The sequence below is a fragment of the Thermobia domestica genome, chromosome 13 (genome assembly GCF_964235325.1).
Source record: "Thermobia domestica chromosome 13, izTheDome1.hap1.1, whole genome shotgun sequence".
NCBI classification, from domain to species: domain Eukaryota; kingdom Metazoa; phylum Arthropoda; class Insecta; order Zygentoma; family Lepismatidae; genus Thermobia; species Thermobia domestica.
In genome coordinates this window covers 77,066,158-77,082,648 of record NC_137466.1, presented here as the reverse complement: position 1 = coordinate 77,082,648, position 16,491 = coordinate 77,066,158, and positions in this window count along the sequence as shown.

Here is a 16,491-nt window from a genome sequence, read left to right as displayed (position 1 = left end):
GGAAGAACTTCGAAAGATTCATAGAAATAACGCATAATTCGAGGATAGTTCAACACTATAAGATAACGCCAACATGTCACTTCCATTCTGTTGTTTTCTGATTCCCAAAATATGATTTCGCTACAATTAATGCACATGTCTGAGTAAAACAATCTCGAAGATGAACAGTTGAACTAAGTACATGAGAGCTTTACATTTTCAATACACCAGCTTCAGAAAAGAGTTTGATGCTGGTATGTCCAAACAACTAATTGGGTAGCATTCTTCATTTTCCTTGGGGCCACGGTGGCTCAGTGGTAGAGCGTTCACCTCTGGTGCTTGGGGTCCTCGGTTCGATCCAAGCTTACGCCAAGTGAATTTTCTGGTAGACAAACACCGTGTGCGTGGGTTTTCTCGGAGTTCTCCCATTTCCTCACACTTTCTTCATTCCACCATTCCATCCACTTCTCATCACCGTCTCCTTTAGCCTAGCCGGCATAATCGTGGGACGTTAAACATCTCATTTCATTTTCTTCATTTTCCCCTCCGATCCTCAATAAATTGCTGGAATATCTTGCTCCAATCAAATTTGCTTATTATGTACACCTTCAATACGTGTCGTCTGCTCGCACTTGCTCTTATGGGTAAAACTGAAGGATAAGTGACTGGTGTGAAATAAGTCTTCTGTATGGGAAATATCGACAAAAAGCTAGCGTCATCACCATGCGATGCATAAATATATAATTGGAAATGTTATTCCCCTTTTACTAGTCATATTGGGTAAAGCTTAAGGCGGATATCTAAGCATTTTAAGATATGCATATACTTGATCGAAAGAAGCTGTCCTGCAAGTTTCATTAAGTTACTAATTTTTTTCCGGATTCAGACCGCTACATACCGGTACTGGACTAAAAAATATATATTAATTTTTCAAATTTAGAAAATAAAAATTTTTGTTTCGTTTCTTGTCGGCACTACCAACATAATTTCACATTAGGCAAATCTGGAAAGTTGAATCTTGAATTCTAGAATCGCCTACACTTTCTCTTGAGTTAACATCTGTAAATTCCATTGCTTGAGGTTATTAGGCGAATCTTGAATAGGCGAAAGTTGAAGTCACCGCCTCCCTTGACTGGATAAAACGGAGACTTTAATTCTACTTTCTTAACACTGGATAAAGCTATGGTTGAGCCCCGCCCTTGATCATATATATATATATATATATATATATATATATATATATATATATATATATATATATATATATATATATATATATATATATATATATAAGTTTCCTCTTCTGGGGGGCAATCGCCCCCTCCCCCTGGATCCGCCACTGCGCGGCTATAGCCTATATATATATATATAGGGCCGCATTTAAGGGATGAATCGGTGCGCGTGCACTCCCCTTCGTTGCAAATATACACTATCTAAAGTGAGAAGTTAGTAGTGAAAATAGCAACGTTTTCCGAAAATGTCTGTGGCCTTAAAAGAAAGCGCAGTTTTGTAAAAGCAATAGTTTAAGTTAATTTGCTGAAGGTTGAAGGAAAAGGATTCGCCGAGAACAGACAGCATTTCCGGGGCATTTCCTCACTCATATCACAGATGCTTAAAGGCATTTTAAAAATTCATATTTAATTCAAATGCACTGCTAGTTATTGGTGCACCCCCCGTCAGAAGATCATGGATGGGGGCCTGTATATATATATATATATGCGAGAGAGAGAGGGGGGAGAGAAGGCTATATACATCAGTAGTGGATTTTGTTTCGAGAGAGGCTTGAGGAACGGGTAAGAAAAACATTTGTGTTGTACGTGCAATGCGAAAAAAAATATCATAAATTTATTTCGGAAGGGGTATGAGCCCGATAGCCACCACCTAAATACGCCACTGTACATTAGTCAATCGTTTCCATATTATCTAACACAGCAACGAAACAAATGTTGACTACACTGACCTAAGTCTCGTCTCGATTAATAGATGTCTATTTCGGTCTCGGTCTGGTATCTGTTATGTAAAAGTCCGTCTAGGTCTCGGTACCAAACCCTAATAATGATTTACCACCTGTTAGCATCCTCCCACAAACTATTGTTTGCTGACAATCTAAAAATCTATCGCAGTATCTCCACGGAATTAGACCTTTTTTTTTTTTTTTTTTTGCAAAGCGACATAAATTCTATTTTCCAATGATGTGAGTCAAACAAGTTGTTAAATATTCAAAAATGCAATGTAGTATCATACACCAGGAAAATGAACTATGTACGCAATGAGTGCACTATTAACAAACACCAATTGTGTTTATATAACCGATCTTGGAGTCACTCTACAGTCAAACCTATCATTCGATATTCATTTCAACAGAGTAAGGAGACTAATTTTTCCGAAAATCATCAGCGTTTTACTGACTCTAAAAATGACGTGTAAATAAGCTCAACAACAATTGATTTATGAGTGTGTTAACCCAGTATTTGAAAACTACGTAATTAATTAACATCCTTCGAGAAAATTACTTGAAAGAATTATGTAATAAAGAAAATGATAATCAATGAAATATTTTTTAATTTAACGTCGCACTCGTATACCGGCTAGGCTAAAGGAGACGGTTATAATTAGAAATGAAGGTAATCGTGAAATGTATCGTGGGAGGGAACGAAATAATCCCAAGAAAACCCCCACACGTACGGTGTTTATCCACCACAAAATCTACTTCACTAGATCTGGGATCGAACAAGTGAGCTAAAGTGCCAGTGGTGAATGCTCTACCACTGAGCCACCGCGGCCCCCTTCTTTAATAAATAAATATCACAGAACGTCTCGTATAGTTTTGAATGTTGAAATTTCCTGATTTGAGGAGAGAACACTACCTGAATTTTTAGCTCCGTAATAATATTTATAATGAACACAAAATTTGATGCTTTTATGCGATTCTCAGGTGCACTTTTATCATAAAAGAGATCGATGTTATAGGTCTTATACCTAGTTTCGGTATCAGTTTTCGATTACGGACACTGACTGCAAGCACCCACCAAAGATAATAATACTAATATAATAATAATAATAATAATAATAATAATAATAATAATAATAATAATAATAATAATAATAATAATTATTATTATTATTATTATTATTATTATTATTATTATTATTATTATTATTATTATTATTATTATTATTATGTTCACCATCTTTCTTCCTAGCACGATAAAGGACTAAATTAGACACCCTTGTGACACGAATGAGCTATTAAAAAAATAGAACTATGATAAGTGATAGGAGTAAATAGTATTCTTCTCTCTCTTCTTTATGTATATCGTTTAGTGCTCTTAATATGTTTACTATTTTATTTTTGGATAGAAAGTACACCTCCGGAATATGTCATACGTATTCTCATGAGAATTTCGTGAAACCAGAATTGCTGAAAACTGAAGACCAGATGGTACAGGCTTGATCACATCTACGTGACATTATCGAAAGATTCTTTCTGCATAATGGTACGAAGCGGTAAACTTTGTGTACTGCAATTTTTGTCCTAATTTGTTCGTTGTTTTGTATTATATGTATAGGATCAGTATGATATTTATTTTTCTGATCATTGAAACAATAAAGTCGCCGGTGTGTGTGAATGTGGTTGTGCTAAAGCGCAATTCATGTCACGGTGCGAGTAAAATTGTAGCAAAGCGAAATTACCTGCTGTCTTCTCACGGTCAGTTCGCAGCAGGAATCCGTGGTACTAGACCTTTTGTTTTATTGTGTTTTTGCCGACTTTTATCTCTTCCTTTCCAGCTTAGATGTATGCAAAGTTCGTCAACCTTGAGATGAGTCAGTGAGAGAATTGTGCGTGAGGGAGCCTGATCAATAGGGAAAATGAATTAATTACAACGCATAATACAATATATGAGAATGTCAGAATTTCCTGTTTACAGCCGATTTGAAATAACAATTCCCGCCAACTGTCATCACTGCTCTTGAATCAGGAAACTCAGTAGATGTAAGTTGTTGGCGGGAGAAGGGTGGAATAAGGATCTATCCATTCAATGTAATCTCTTGAAAATTACAGATGTTTATTCCTTTTTATGTGAACCGTATACATTGATGTCTATGCTGTCTATTCAAATTCATTTTCTACATTTGCACATTTGGTTGGTAGATTTATGGAACTATACATTCCTTTTTCCCCTTCTTTATAAAATATCTCTTTCGGAGAAGTTAAAGGAAATTTATGCCACCTGGCCGTGTGATTCAAGTAGTAAAATGCTCGATGCTAATCACTTTTGACCACACCCCACTACACTCAGTTTCTTTGCCGGTCAGTTTTTCCATATTTAAATCACCAAGCTGTGGGAAAGAGTTGTTTTCTTTCTTCTTTTATTTTGCTTCTTGAGGATGGAACAACATGAGTGTTTGGTGAATTCTCAATACATACCTATATCTATTTTTATTACATGAATGAGAGAAAAGATGTATAAGCAATTCTGCACATTAAATAATAGTTTTGAATGAAACTTAATATTATTCTTCGTGCGTTATACTGTACTGACTGATAACCAGGCCCGCAACCAGAGGTGGGCTAGGGGACCTGGTCCCCTAGACTTTTCATGGCTTCTCCAGACCTCAATACAAAAAACCCAATTTAGATATTTGTAAGAGAATTTTTAATGACTTGGCACCCCCTAACATACTCATGGCCACCCCAAAGCTCTGTGGCTGGTTTCGGGCTTGCTGATAACTCTACCGTAAATTGAAATTATTATGAACGCATTTCATTCTACCATGGACGAATTTAGGACAGAATGGCAGGAAATAAAGGCAGGAGGACGAAATGGCAGCGGACGAAATGGCAGGAGGACGAAATGGCAGCGGACAAAATGGCAGGAGGACGAAATGGCAGCGGACGAAATGGCAGAAGGACAGAATGGCAGGAAGTTAATTTGGCAAAAAATATAACACTTACGGCTCGTATTTTTAGGTTTTACCTATTGTGTTTGTTAGTAGGTAACGGTTCTCGATTTAGTCATTTCTACCTCAAATGTCCAAAGCATATAAATACAGCTAAATTGAACCAAGAGCGTAAAAGAGGGTAAATATCAGTTATCCATGTCTTAAATTTTTTCTTAAATTTATTTCTTTTTAACCATCTTCCAATTGATATCTTCGTTTTATAACAATTCTAAGTAGTAAAAACTTTATTTATGACGAAAGAATTTTCCCGTGGACTCCCTCTGAATTTCTCTCAGGGTCTAGCTATCATGTGACAAAGAATTAAATCTACTAACTGCTTTCACACACAGTATAATTTTGAAACTTGGGAGCCTAGTGGTATCTTTGTGTCTGTAGTATGTAATAATAATGATACGTTATTCTTTTGAACATCTTAATGGTATTTGTCGTTTGACTTCAGAAGACTGAGTTTAGCCTGCAAGTACAAGTTGCCTATAGTTAAAACATATCAGATGTGCGATCTTGTTTAATAAAACCTGCCCCTCCCCCTCCTCTATCTGAAAAGCCCTATATTGTTATTCACATATGAAATTCAAAGACAAAGGCAATCGTCTTTATCCAGTCATATTTTTATTTCAAGTGTAAGTCTTAAAATGTGCTACGTATGGTTGCAGAGGCTGGGTGTTTTTTTTTTTGTTTTGTTTTGTTTTGTTAATACTGAACTTCGGTGCCTAATATTGGAACTAATTTTCTTCATGAATTGATGTAAGAAGCGGCCGCGTGATTTTCGACCAATTATTTCATCACTAGTATCTATGAGCAATGAGAACAACAGTGGAAGACAAACTTCGTTCTTCTCAAACTTGATACTTTGAAAAACTTATGAAAGTAGTTTCGTTATCCAAATACATATTCAATCAAATCAGTTTCAGAAGTAGCATTAATCTTATAATAACGTAATGGCTGTAAGAGTTACCCTGAAAATGTATTTTGTATGTTTTCTTTTTTTCGTAATTCAGAGATTTTTTCCTGAATTTCACTGGAGTTATGAGGAGCCTTAAATTATCAGGCATTCCACTTTAATCGCTCCCCTTTCACCCCCAATGCGATATTGGGTATATTTACAGCTTAGTGCAGCTTAAAGGAACCATGATCGTGCATATTTGATTTCTAACTTACTTGCTTATAGCGTTGCCCTCAAGACGAGATGAGAATTCAGGTTTTCTCGTCTCGTGTCGTAAATGTTTGTGAAAGTCCTGTCTGGAATCAAAATTTTCTTGTCTCGTTTTGTAAATTTATGTACAAAATGTGTACTGATTTCCGTCTTAGATTCATGTAGAATTTATCAGAATTCTTCAAGGTTACGACGAGTCCAAGAAAGATTGATATAATGACACTTAAATCATATTTATTAATGAAATAAATTGTGGAATGACTTGCGTATATTTAAACGTTGCTAAATGCTCTTTCTTGTGTTCATACTATTACCTTATCAAATTGCATATGACATATATACAGTTAATCATATGACATATATACAATTAATCATAAGGCATATATACAATTAATCATATGACATATATACAATTAATCATATCCTATATTTTGAAAACGGGAGATCCTATGTCTACCGAAAGGTCTAGTGTTTCTTGTGAGTACTCCACAATTTGTTTCCTCCAAAGATTTTTGCCCCGAGCTTCCCTTGAATTTGTCCCTATGCATATTTTATAGACTTAAAAATACTAGAGACAGTCACCAGAAAATAATGAGTACACATCCTACATATCCTCTCGTCAAAAACTTCGGAACGAGTCGAATCGACCAATTTTAATTCGTTTTCTTTGCCACAGAAAGTATCTGATCCTTTGTACAATACCGAAGTTAGTTTATTCGCAAGTTAATATGGAGGATGTATGTATTTTCCTTTTTTTTTTTTTTTTTTGCTTGTTACTTAAAATGTTTTGCAAATAACTTCAATAACTTTTGAAACTGTTTGTCTTCACTTGAGCATATACAGATCACAGTGCGAAATAAAGATAAAAGCTGCTTCCTTCTAGTAATACCCGAAAAGATCTTAAATAATATATATAAAAAAGAAAACAACTAAAACTAATTTCTTTCATTAAGACACTGCTGGTATGAATAGAAAGCTTGCAATAGTAAGGTGTTTGTAAATGACTGTCAATTAGAATTGAAATATTATTAGCAGTTCGAATTTTGGAGCATAATGAATAAATCGAAAATTTGTGTTGAAATCTTCATTTATCAAGCAAGAAACAAAATAGTTTAAAACCCGACAATTCAACTTCCTGCCATTCTGTCCTCCAGCCATTTCGTCCTCTGCCATTTCGTCCGCCTGCCATTTTGTCCCCTGCCATTTCGTCCGCCTGCCATTTCGTCCTCTGCCATTTTGTCCTCCTGCCATTATTTCCTGCCATTATGTCCCCTGCCATTTTGTCCTCCTGCCATTCTGTCCGTTCCCCACCATGGACACATGATTTTACGATTCTATAGTTACCTCCTAGTGTTGTTCCGATAATCGAGTAATCGATAACAATTTGATAAAATTTCTAAACCGTTTCGTGGTTAAAAATTTTAATTTTGTCTCCTTATCGAACTTTCGAAATTCTCGAAATGTTAAACATTTGAAGTGTTCGAGATTTTAGAAATTTTCAAGTCACTCGGCTCGAGACTCTGGAAATGTTTGAGACACTCGAAGTGTTCGAGACTCTCTAAATGTTCGAGACACTGGAAGTGTTCCAGATTCTAGACATTTTCAAGACACTCGAAGTGTTGGATATTGTGGAAATGCTTGAGACACTCGAAGTGATCGAGACTCGAAATTTTCAATACACTCTAAGTGTTCGAGGCTCGAAATGTTCGAGACACTTCAAGTGTTCGAGACTATGAAAATGTATTAAACACTTTAATGGTTCGAGACTCTCGAAATGTTCGAGACATTCTAAGTGTTCGATATTCTCTAAATTTTCAATACACTTGAAGTGTTCGAGAATATGTAAATGTTTTAGACACTCTAAGTGTTCGATACTCTCGAAATATTCTTGAGTGTCGGATTGTTTGAAACAGGCTCGTAGCCAGGGAGGGGCAAGAGGGGGCACTGCTCCACATAAATTACGTTTTATTCCTCTAAAAATAACGCAGAAGAGAATTTTCAAAGTGACTCAAAACCACTGAAATTCTTCCGATTATATTTACCAAATTAAATTCAACTTTACGAATTCTACTCATTTCTGTGTAAAATCAAGTGTTTCTTGCTAGATGCACCAAATATCTTTTATTGCCTTTACCAATTTCAAGAATTTCAAACATTACCCTATTATTGCAACCAAGACAAGCATCCAAGGATACCAGGTGCACCTCCAAACAACAATATCATAGTCCATAATGTTAGTTATGTATAGTAATAAACAGCAGTGTTCCGCTTATTTTGGAAGGTAGAAAATTGAGTGCAAACGTTGAATAAAGCATATATTTCTATTTTGAATTTTTATAACCTAAAATTGATTTAATATAATTTTGTTCTAATGTTAAAAAAATAAATACTTCCATTTTCATTATTAATATGAAACAAAGTACCTCGCAAAGAGCTTGTATTATGCACACAAAAATGAAACAAAAATTTACTTTTGCGATAATTTAAAAATGGAAATAATAAATAAAAATAAACGCACGTTTCAAGTCTTCCGGGTAGGTTGACGTCAAGTTGGCCGGGACATAATCTTGAAATTTTAAAATTGAATAATATGACTATGCCAACCGTTCCTGCTTCATTTCTGCTGTAAACTGCTCGAATTTGAACGTTATTGCTAAGTAAATAATGCTGTTATTTCTATAATTACGTATTAATGTTAGGGGAGTCGGGAAATTGAACAAAATTGCTAAATTTGAAAATCTGACTACGGAAATCGTTTCTGGTGTGTTGCTGGTGGACACTACTCGTATTTATTTGTTACTGTTAGATAAATAACGCCGTTGTTAAAGTTTCTATTATAACGTATTAACTTTAAGTGAGCTGGGACATAGAAGCACAATTAGTAAATTGTCAATCTGACTTTGCAAATCGTATTTGTTTTGCTCTCCACAGAAACTGCTCGAATTTAGACGTTGCTGCTAGATACACAACGCTGTTGTTGTAGTTTCTATTTTCAGTATTTGTGTTAAGTGAGCCGAAATGTAAGAGCAAATTTACTAAATTTGATAATCTGACTACGTGAAGATTTACTTCTATGTTCCTGTTAAAAAGTGCTCGAATTTGAACGTTACTGTAGGTAAATAACGCCGTTAATCAGGTTTCAAATTACCCTGTCAACTTGATGTCAAGTTAACAGGAACATAATCTTAAAAATCACAAAATTGAATAATATAAGTTTGCCTACCGTTCTGCTGAAAACTACTCAAATTTGAATTCTATTGCCAGGTTAATAACGCCATTATTCGTATTTCTATTATCATGTGTAAACGTTAAGTGAGCCGAGATATAGGGGCAAAATTACTAAATTTGGCAATCTAACTAAGCGAATCTTTGCAGTTACGTTCCTGCAGATAACTGCTCGAATGTGAACGTTATTGCTATGTAAATAACGATGTTATTAACATTCCAAATGTACTGGCCACCAACTTTTGAGGAAACAAGAGGAAGTAAGAAGAAGTAAGAGGACCCAAGTAGCGAATCTCTGATGTTTTTTGGCCATATCGAGTTAGGGGGATAAAGATAGGTAACTTCAGATCCTCTATATTATAAGATCCTTAGACAGCACTAACGCTGGTGTGTAGTACATTTTGCAGTGTCCGTGGGGTGTATAGTACATTAATAATAAGTTTGGATATTTTGTGCTGATAGGAATAGCATTTTCCAGAAGAACAGAATTGTTGGTCACTGCAATAATAATAATAATAATAATAATAATAATAATAATAATAATAATAATAATAATAATAATAATAATAATAATAATAATAATAATAATAATAATAATAATAATATTTCCACTATGGATTTCTTTTCTTATAGGTTAATTCTCATTTTCTTCATTTTTCTCAAACATTTGAAATTGCGAGTTAACTTTGTCTTTCAACGCCCCTCAATTTCAAGTGTAGAAATGAAGCACTAACGTTAGGATTTGTAATACTAAGAAAAAGTAAAGAAGTACTACCATGATATTACCTGTATATGTGATTGCTAATCCTAATATGCGATGAATCTGATTCTTGGACGTGTTTAAGTAAATAGCTAAAATCTAATGTCTCAATTTTTCCATATTATAACTGTGTCCATACCCCTACTTTACCAGTCTCGATTGTCATTAAGTTTTAGTTTCATTCGAGCGTTTTGTACATTTTTAATATTTTTAAAAGGTATAAAAAAGCCTTTTATTTCTGCGGATATCAGATAAACAAATAAAAATTCGATATAAAACAAATTGTTAAAGAGAACGCTTTTAATCTACATCCATCGTAGGAAGACTAATTACATTGGACACATCTTGCGAAGAAACTGTATGTAAGAAACGCCATAGAGGGAAACATGGAAGGTATGACAGGAGTAGGAAGAAGAAGATTGCAACTGGTTGAAGATTTAAGAAACGGAAGAACGTATTGGGAGTTGAAAGAGGAAACTGAAGATCAATAAAAGTGGAGGAAACATTTCGAGACATATTTAGAAAAGTGGCAATTTTGGCTTGACGTCAAAGGAATATCGCCACTTTAATTAGTTAATAACTTTATATGGGTGTGAGTACTAACGTTGTGCTTGGAGTACTAACCAGTACTAACGAAGTACTAACAATCGACACCACTTTTGTATACTTTGGTCAATATTTAGAAAAGTGGCAATTCTGGCTTGACGTCAAGTGAATATCGCCACTTTAATTCGTTAATAACTTTATATGGGTGTGAGTACTAACGTTGTGCTTGGAGTACTAACCAGTACTAACGAAGTACTAACAATTGACACCACTCTTGTATACTTTGGTCAATATTTAGAAAAGTGGCAATTCTGGCTTGACGTCAAGTGAATATCGCCACTTTAATTAGTTAATAACTTTATATGGGTGTCAGTACTAACGTTGTGCTTGGAGTACTAACCAGTACTAACGAAGTACTAACAATCGACAGCACTTTTGTATACTTTGGTCAATATTTAGAAAAGTGGCAATTCTGGCTTGACGTCAAGTGAATATCGCCACTTTAATTAGTTAATAACTTTATATGGGTGTGAGTACTAACGTTGTGCTTGGAGTACTAACCAGTACTAACGTAGTACTAACGATTGACACTACTTTTGTATAATTTGGAGAAGATTTACAAAAGTGGCGATTCTGGCTTGACGTCAAGTGAATATCGCCACTTTAATTCGTTAATAACTTTATATGGGTGTGAGTACTAACGTTGTGCTTGGAGTACTAACCAGTACTAACGTAGTACTAACGATTGACACTACTTTTGTATAATTTGGAGAAGATTTAGAAAAGTGGCGATTCTGGCTTGACGTCAAGTGAATATCGCCACTTTAATTCGTTAATAACTTTATATGGGTGTGAGTACTAACGTTGTGCTTGGAGTACTAACCAGTACTAACGTAGTACTAACGATTGACATCACTTTTGTATACTTTGGTCAATATTTAGAAAAGTGGCGATTCTGGCTTGACGTCAAGTGAATATCGCAACTTTAATTCGTTAATAACTTTATATGGGTGTCAGTACTAACGTTGTGCTTGGAGTACTAACCAGTACTAACGAAGTACTAACAATCGACACCACTTTTGAATACTTTGGTCAATATTTAGAAAAGTGGCAATTCTGGCTTGACGTCAAGTGAATATCGCCACTTTAATTAGTTAATAACTTTATATGGGTGTGAGTACTAACGTTGTGCTTGGAGTACTAACCAGTACTAACGAAGTACTAACAATCGACACCACTTTTGTATACTTTGGTCAATATTTAGAAAAGTGGCAATTCTGGCTTGACGTCAAGTGAATATCGCCACTTTAATTAGTTAATAACTTTATATGGGTGTGAGTACTAACGTTGTGCTTGGAGTACTAACCAGTACTAACGAAGTACTAACAATCGACACCACTTTTGTATACTTTGGTCAATATTTAGAAAAGTGGCAATTCTGGCTTGACGTCAAGTGAATATCGCCACTTTAATTAGTTAATAACTTTATATGGGTGTCAGTACTAACGTTGTGCTTGGAGTACTAACCAGTACTAACGTAGTACTAACGATTGACACTACTTTTGTATAATTTGGAGAAGATTTAGAAAAGTGGCGATTCTGGCTTGACGTCAAGTGAATATCGCCACTTTAATTCGTTAATAACTTTATATGGGTGTGAGTACTAACGTTGTGCTTGGAGTACTAACCAGTACTAACGTAGTACTAACGATTGACACTACTTTTGTATAATTTGGAGAAGATTTACAAAACTGGCGATTCTGGCTTGACGTCAAGTGAATATCGCCACTTTAATTCGTTAATAACTTTATATGGGTGTGAGTACTAACGTTGTGCTTGGAGTACTAACCAGTACTAACGTAGTACTAACGATTGACACCACTTTTGTATACTTTGGTCAATATTTAGAAAAGTGGCAATTCTGGCTTGACGTCAAGTGAATATCGCCACTTTAATTAGTTAATAGCTTTATATGGGTGTGAGTACTAACGGTGTGCTTGGAGTACTAACCAGTACTAACGAAGTACTAACAATCGACACCACTTTTGTATACTTTGGTCAATATTTAGAAAAGTGGCAATTCTGGCTTGACGTCAAGTGAATATCGCCACTTTAATTAGTTAATAACTTTATATGGGTGTGAGTACTAACGTTGTGCTTGGAGTACTAACCAGTACTAACGAAGTACTAACAATCGACACCACTTTTGTATAATTTGGAGAAGATTTACAAAAGTGGCGATTCTGGCTTGACGTCAAGTGAATATCGCCACTTTAATTCGTTAATAACTTTATATGGGTGTGAGTACTAACGTTGTGCTTGGAGTACTAACCAGTACTAACGAAGTACTAACAATCGACACCACTTTTGTATACTTTGGTCAATATTTAGAAAAGTGGCAATTCTGGCTTGACGTCAAGTGAATATCGCCACTTTAATTAGTTAATAACTTTATATGGGTGTGAGTACTAACGTTGTGCTTGGAGTACTAACCAGTACTAACGTAGTACTAACGATTGACACTACTTTTGTATAATTTGGAGAAGATTTACAAAAGTGGCGATTCTGGCTTGACGTCAAGTGAATATCGCCACTTTAATTTTTTTAATAACTTTATATGGGTGTGAGTACTAACGTTGTGCTTGGAGTACTAACCAGTACTAACGTAGTACTAACGATTGACACTAGTTTTGTATAATTCGGAGAAGATTTAGAAAAGTGGCGATTCTGGCTTGACGTCAAGTGAATATCGCCACTTTAATTCGTTAATAACTTTATATGGGTGTGAGTACTAACGTTGTGCTTGGAGTACTAACCAGTACTAACGTAGTACTAACGATTGACACTACTTTTGTATAATTTGGAGAAGATTTACAAAAGTGGCGATTCTGGCTTAACGTCAAGTGAATATCGCCACTTTAATTCGTTAATAACTTTATATGGGTGTGAGTACTAACGTTGTGCTTGGAGTACTAACCAGTACTAACGTAGTACTAACGATTGACACTACTTTTGTGTAATTCGGAGAAGATTTACAAAAGTGGCGATTCTGGCTTGACGTCAAGTGAATATCGCCACTTTAATTCGTTAATAACTTTATATGGGTGGGAGTACTAACGTTGTGCTTGGAGTACTAACCAGTACTAACGTAGTACTAACGATTGACACTACTTTTGTATAATTTGGAGAAGATTTACAAAAGTGGCGATTCTGGCTTGACGTCAAGTGAATATCGCCACTTTAATTCGTTAATAACTTTATATGGGTGTGAGTACTAACGTTGTGCTTGGAGTACTAACCAGTACTAACGTAGTACTAACGATTGACACTACTTTTGTATAATTCGGAGAAGATTTACAAAAGTGGCGATTCTGGCTTGACGTCAAGTGAACATCGCCACTTTAATTCGTTAATAACTTTATATGGGTGTGAGTACTAACGTTGTGCTTGGAGTACTAACCAGTACTAACGTAGTACTAACGATTAGTATATTTTTCATTTAATTATTAGTATGTGGCGATTTTGACTTGACAAACGTTTTACTTACCCATAGTTTTATTACTGTCAACTGAAACCTGAATGTTTGGTTGTCTGGAATGTTTCTGTCCTTTTCAATTTACAATTTGAGAGGGGAGAGATATGAGCGTCAGGGGAGAGCTAGTAATACACTAAAGAAATGCTTCAGGCCTGTGTCGGATGCGGCATGTTGTGTATATATTTCCATGTATATATAATGTCATCCATTTATACAACATAAATTCGACCTTCCTCCCGTATAAAGTGCATTTACCAATTTATTTCATTATCATTCCTGACAGCGTCATATTAGCTTTGTACATGAATACAGTTGAAACACTTCATTAAAATAATGAAGATAACGATAATTTGAAAATCTGGCATAATTTACAAGAATCTAGCATAATTCAGACCCGTCTTTGGCATCATCGCGAGTCTCGGGTGTGGCAACCCTGATGCATATGTATTGGAAGTTTAATAGAACGGCTATGTCCGACTGTCTGTTAACTGGAATAGACCAAAAGCGGTAAGAGATATCGGGAAGGATTTTCCGGAATCGATTTATTGTAGAGCTCCTCCGTGGCTAAGCGGTTAGCGTACGCGCCTTTGGCGTGGGAGGCCCGGGTTCGATTCCCGGCGGGAGCTCATGTGGTTCGGATTCCACGTTAATCAGTAGGTCCACGTCTCATATAGCCTCGCTGCTGAACGGGACGTTAAACTCAAAATCAACTCAACTCAACTCGATTTATTGTACTAAGAATAAGTTCCATCTGCTCGACCACTTACGGATCATAAATCAAAAATAGCAAGCGACAAGCGGTTTTAGGGAATTGATGCAAAGTCTCTAGAAAATATACGGTACCTTCTCCATTCCAATCTCTCTATTGAAAACCGGAACTGGTTTAAATTAATCACTATTTCCGGTTTCAATATTGATTTTCACAGAGAAAAAACGATACGATATATCGGAAACCAGTTCTCAGTTGCTTTCTTCTTACACATACATTAACTATTCACTACACAGGGTAAATCCTATTTGATCTCTATGTAAACGTTTGTCAGTTGATCCATAAATAAGGGTCAATCCATACGAAGTGGTCCAAAGGTGGTTGCTCGACCATCTCCGAAAATTATAAAACTTTGAGTGTGATGAACCTTTTGTATGAGAAGCTCAATAACACAATTCACGTTGTTGTATGTATAAGTGTTCCTGAATGTCGGCCATCTTTGTTGTCGATGAGTGCCATTTTTTAAATTTTATTTATTTATTTATTTTTTTGCATTTGCAAGCGTTTACGAAAACTACAGTTGCTTAGGACGTACGTATCAGATGAACTCAAAAAAAAAAAAAAAAATGAATGTTTAGAGGAGAGACTGAGGTACCAAATTTCACAGAAGTAAATCCCCACGCTGAGCGGGTTTGCATATCCAGGCTCCTAACTATGAAAATATTTACGATCACTCCAACCCCAATCATTTCACAGATTCAACCTGTTGTATAAAAGTTATTAGGACATAAAATTGAATGTAATTTATACGAAAAACCCTTTTATGCATTGCAAGATCTGTAACGTCCAAATATTCACCACAAACTTATAGTTGTATCGACATAAACAAAACAAAAAAGTGTGGAGCAGGTAACCACTTTACAACACAAAAGTCAAAAGAGGTCACTGAAGACATACGAACTGGTCGAGCGGTTTGGGTGACTAGTCTATCAATCAGAAGTTTATGTGTTCAAACCCTGTAGAAAATATTCGTTTTGTTTTTTTCTTAAAAGTGTGTTCCTATTTTCATCAGAGGACTGAGAACATTTCTTTGAATAAATCTTTGGAAATTACTTTTCTCTCAAATTCGATTAGAAGCGAACATTATATGAATTGCTAATCTAAAATCCACAGCTGAGAACAAAATATTAAGTATGTTCAATATGTCATTATTATCATTTGATTTGTAATTAAAAAGTAATTATAAGCATTGACGATTTCAGAAGATTCTCCCCGGTAATGGTCAAGATATGAATGAGAAAAAACTGATAAAACATTATTAGTCTACTTTGAGCATGATCGAAAATAACTTATGGCCACGAAGGGGAAATTTATGTCGACAGGGTCTCAAATTCTCCGACGGGTCATGACCTGAAATTATCATTGTTTGAAAGGTTTCCTTAACAAATAGAATATTATATTTATTTCTCCTTCTACGTTTTGAAATGGAAAAATCATAATTTTAAATAGAATTATAATACGATAAGCATAAAGATTTATACAACTAATGAAGTAAATATCCTTGTGTAAGTTATCGATTTCTATTCGGATTAAAACTCGAATATTCGTTTGCATCACAT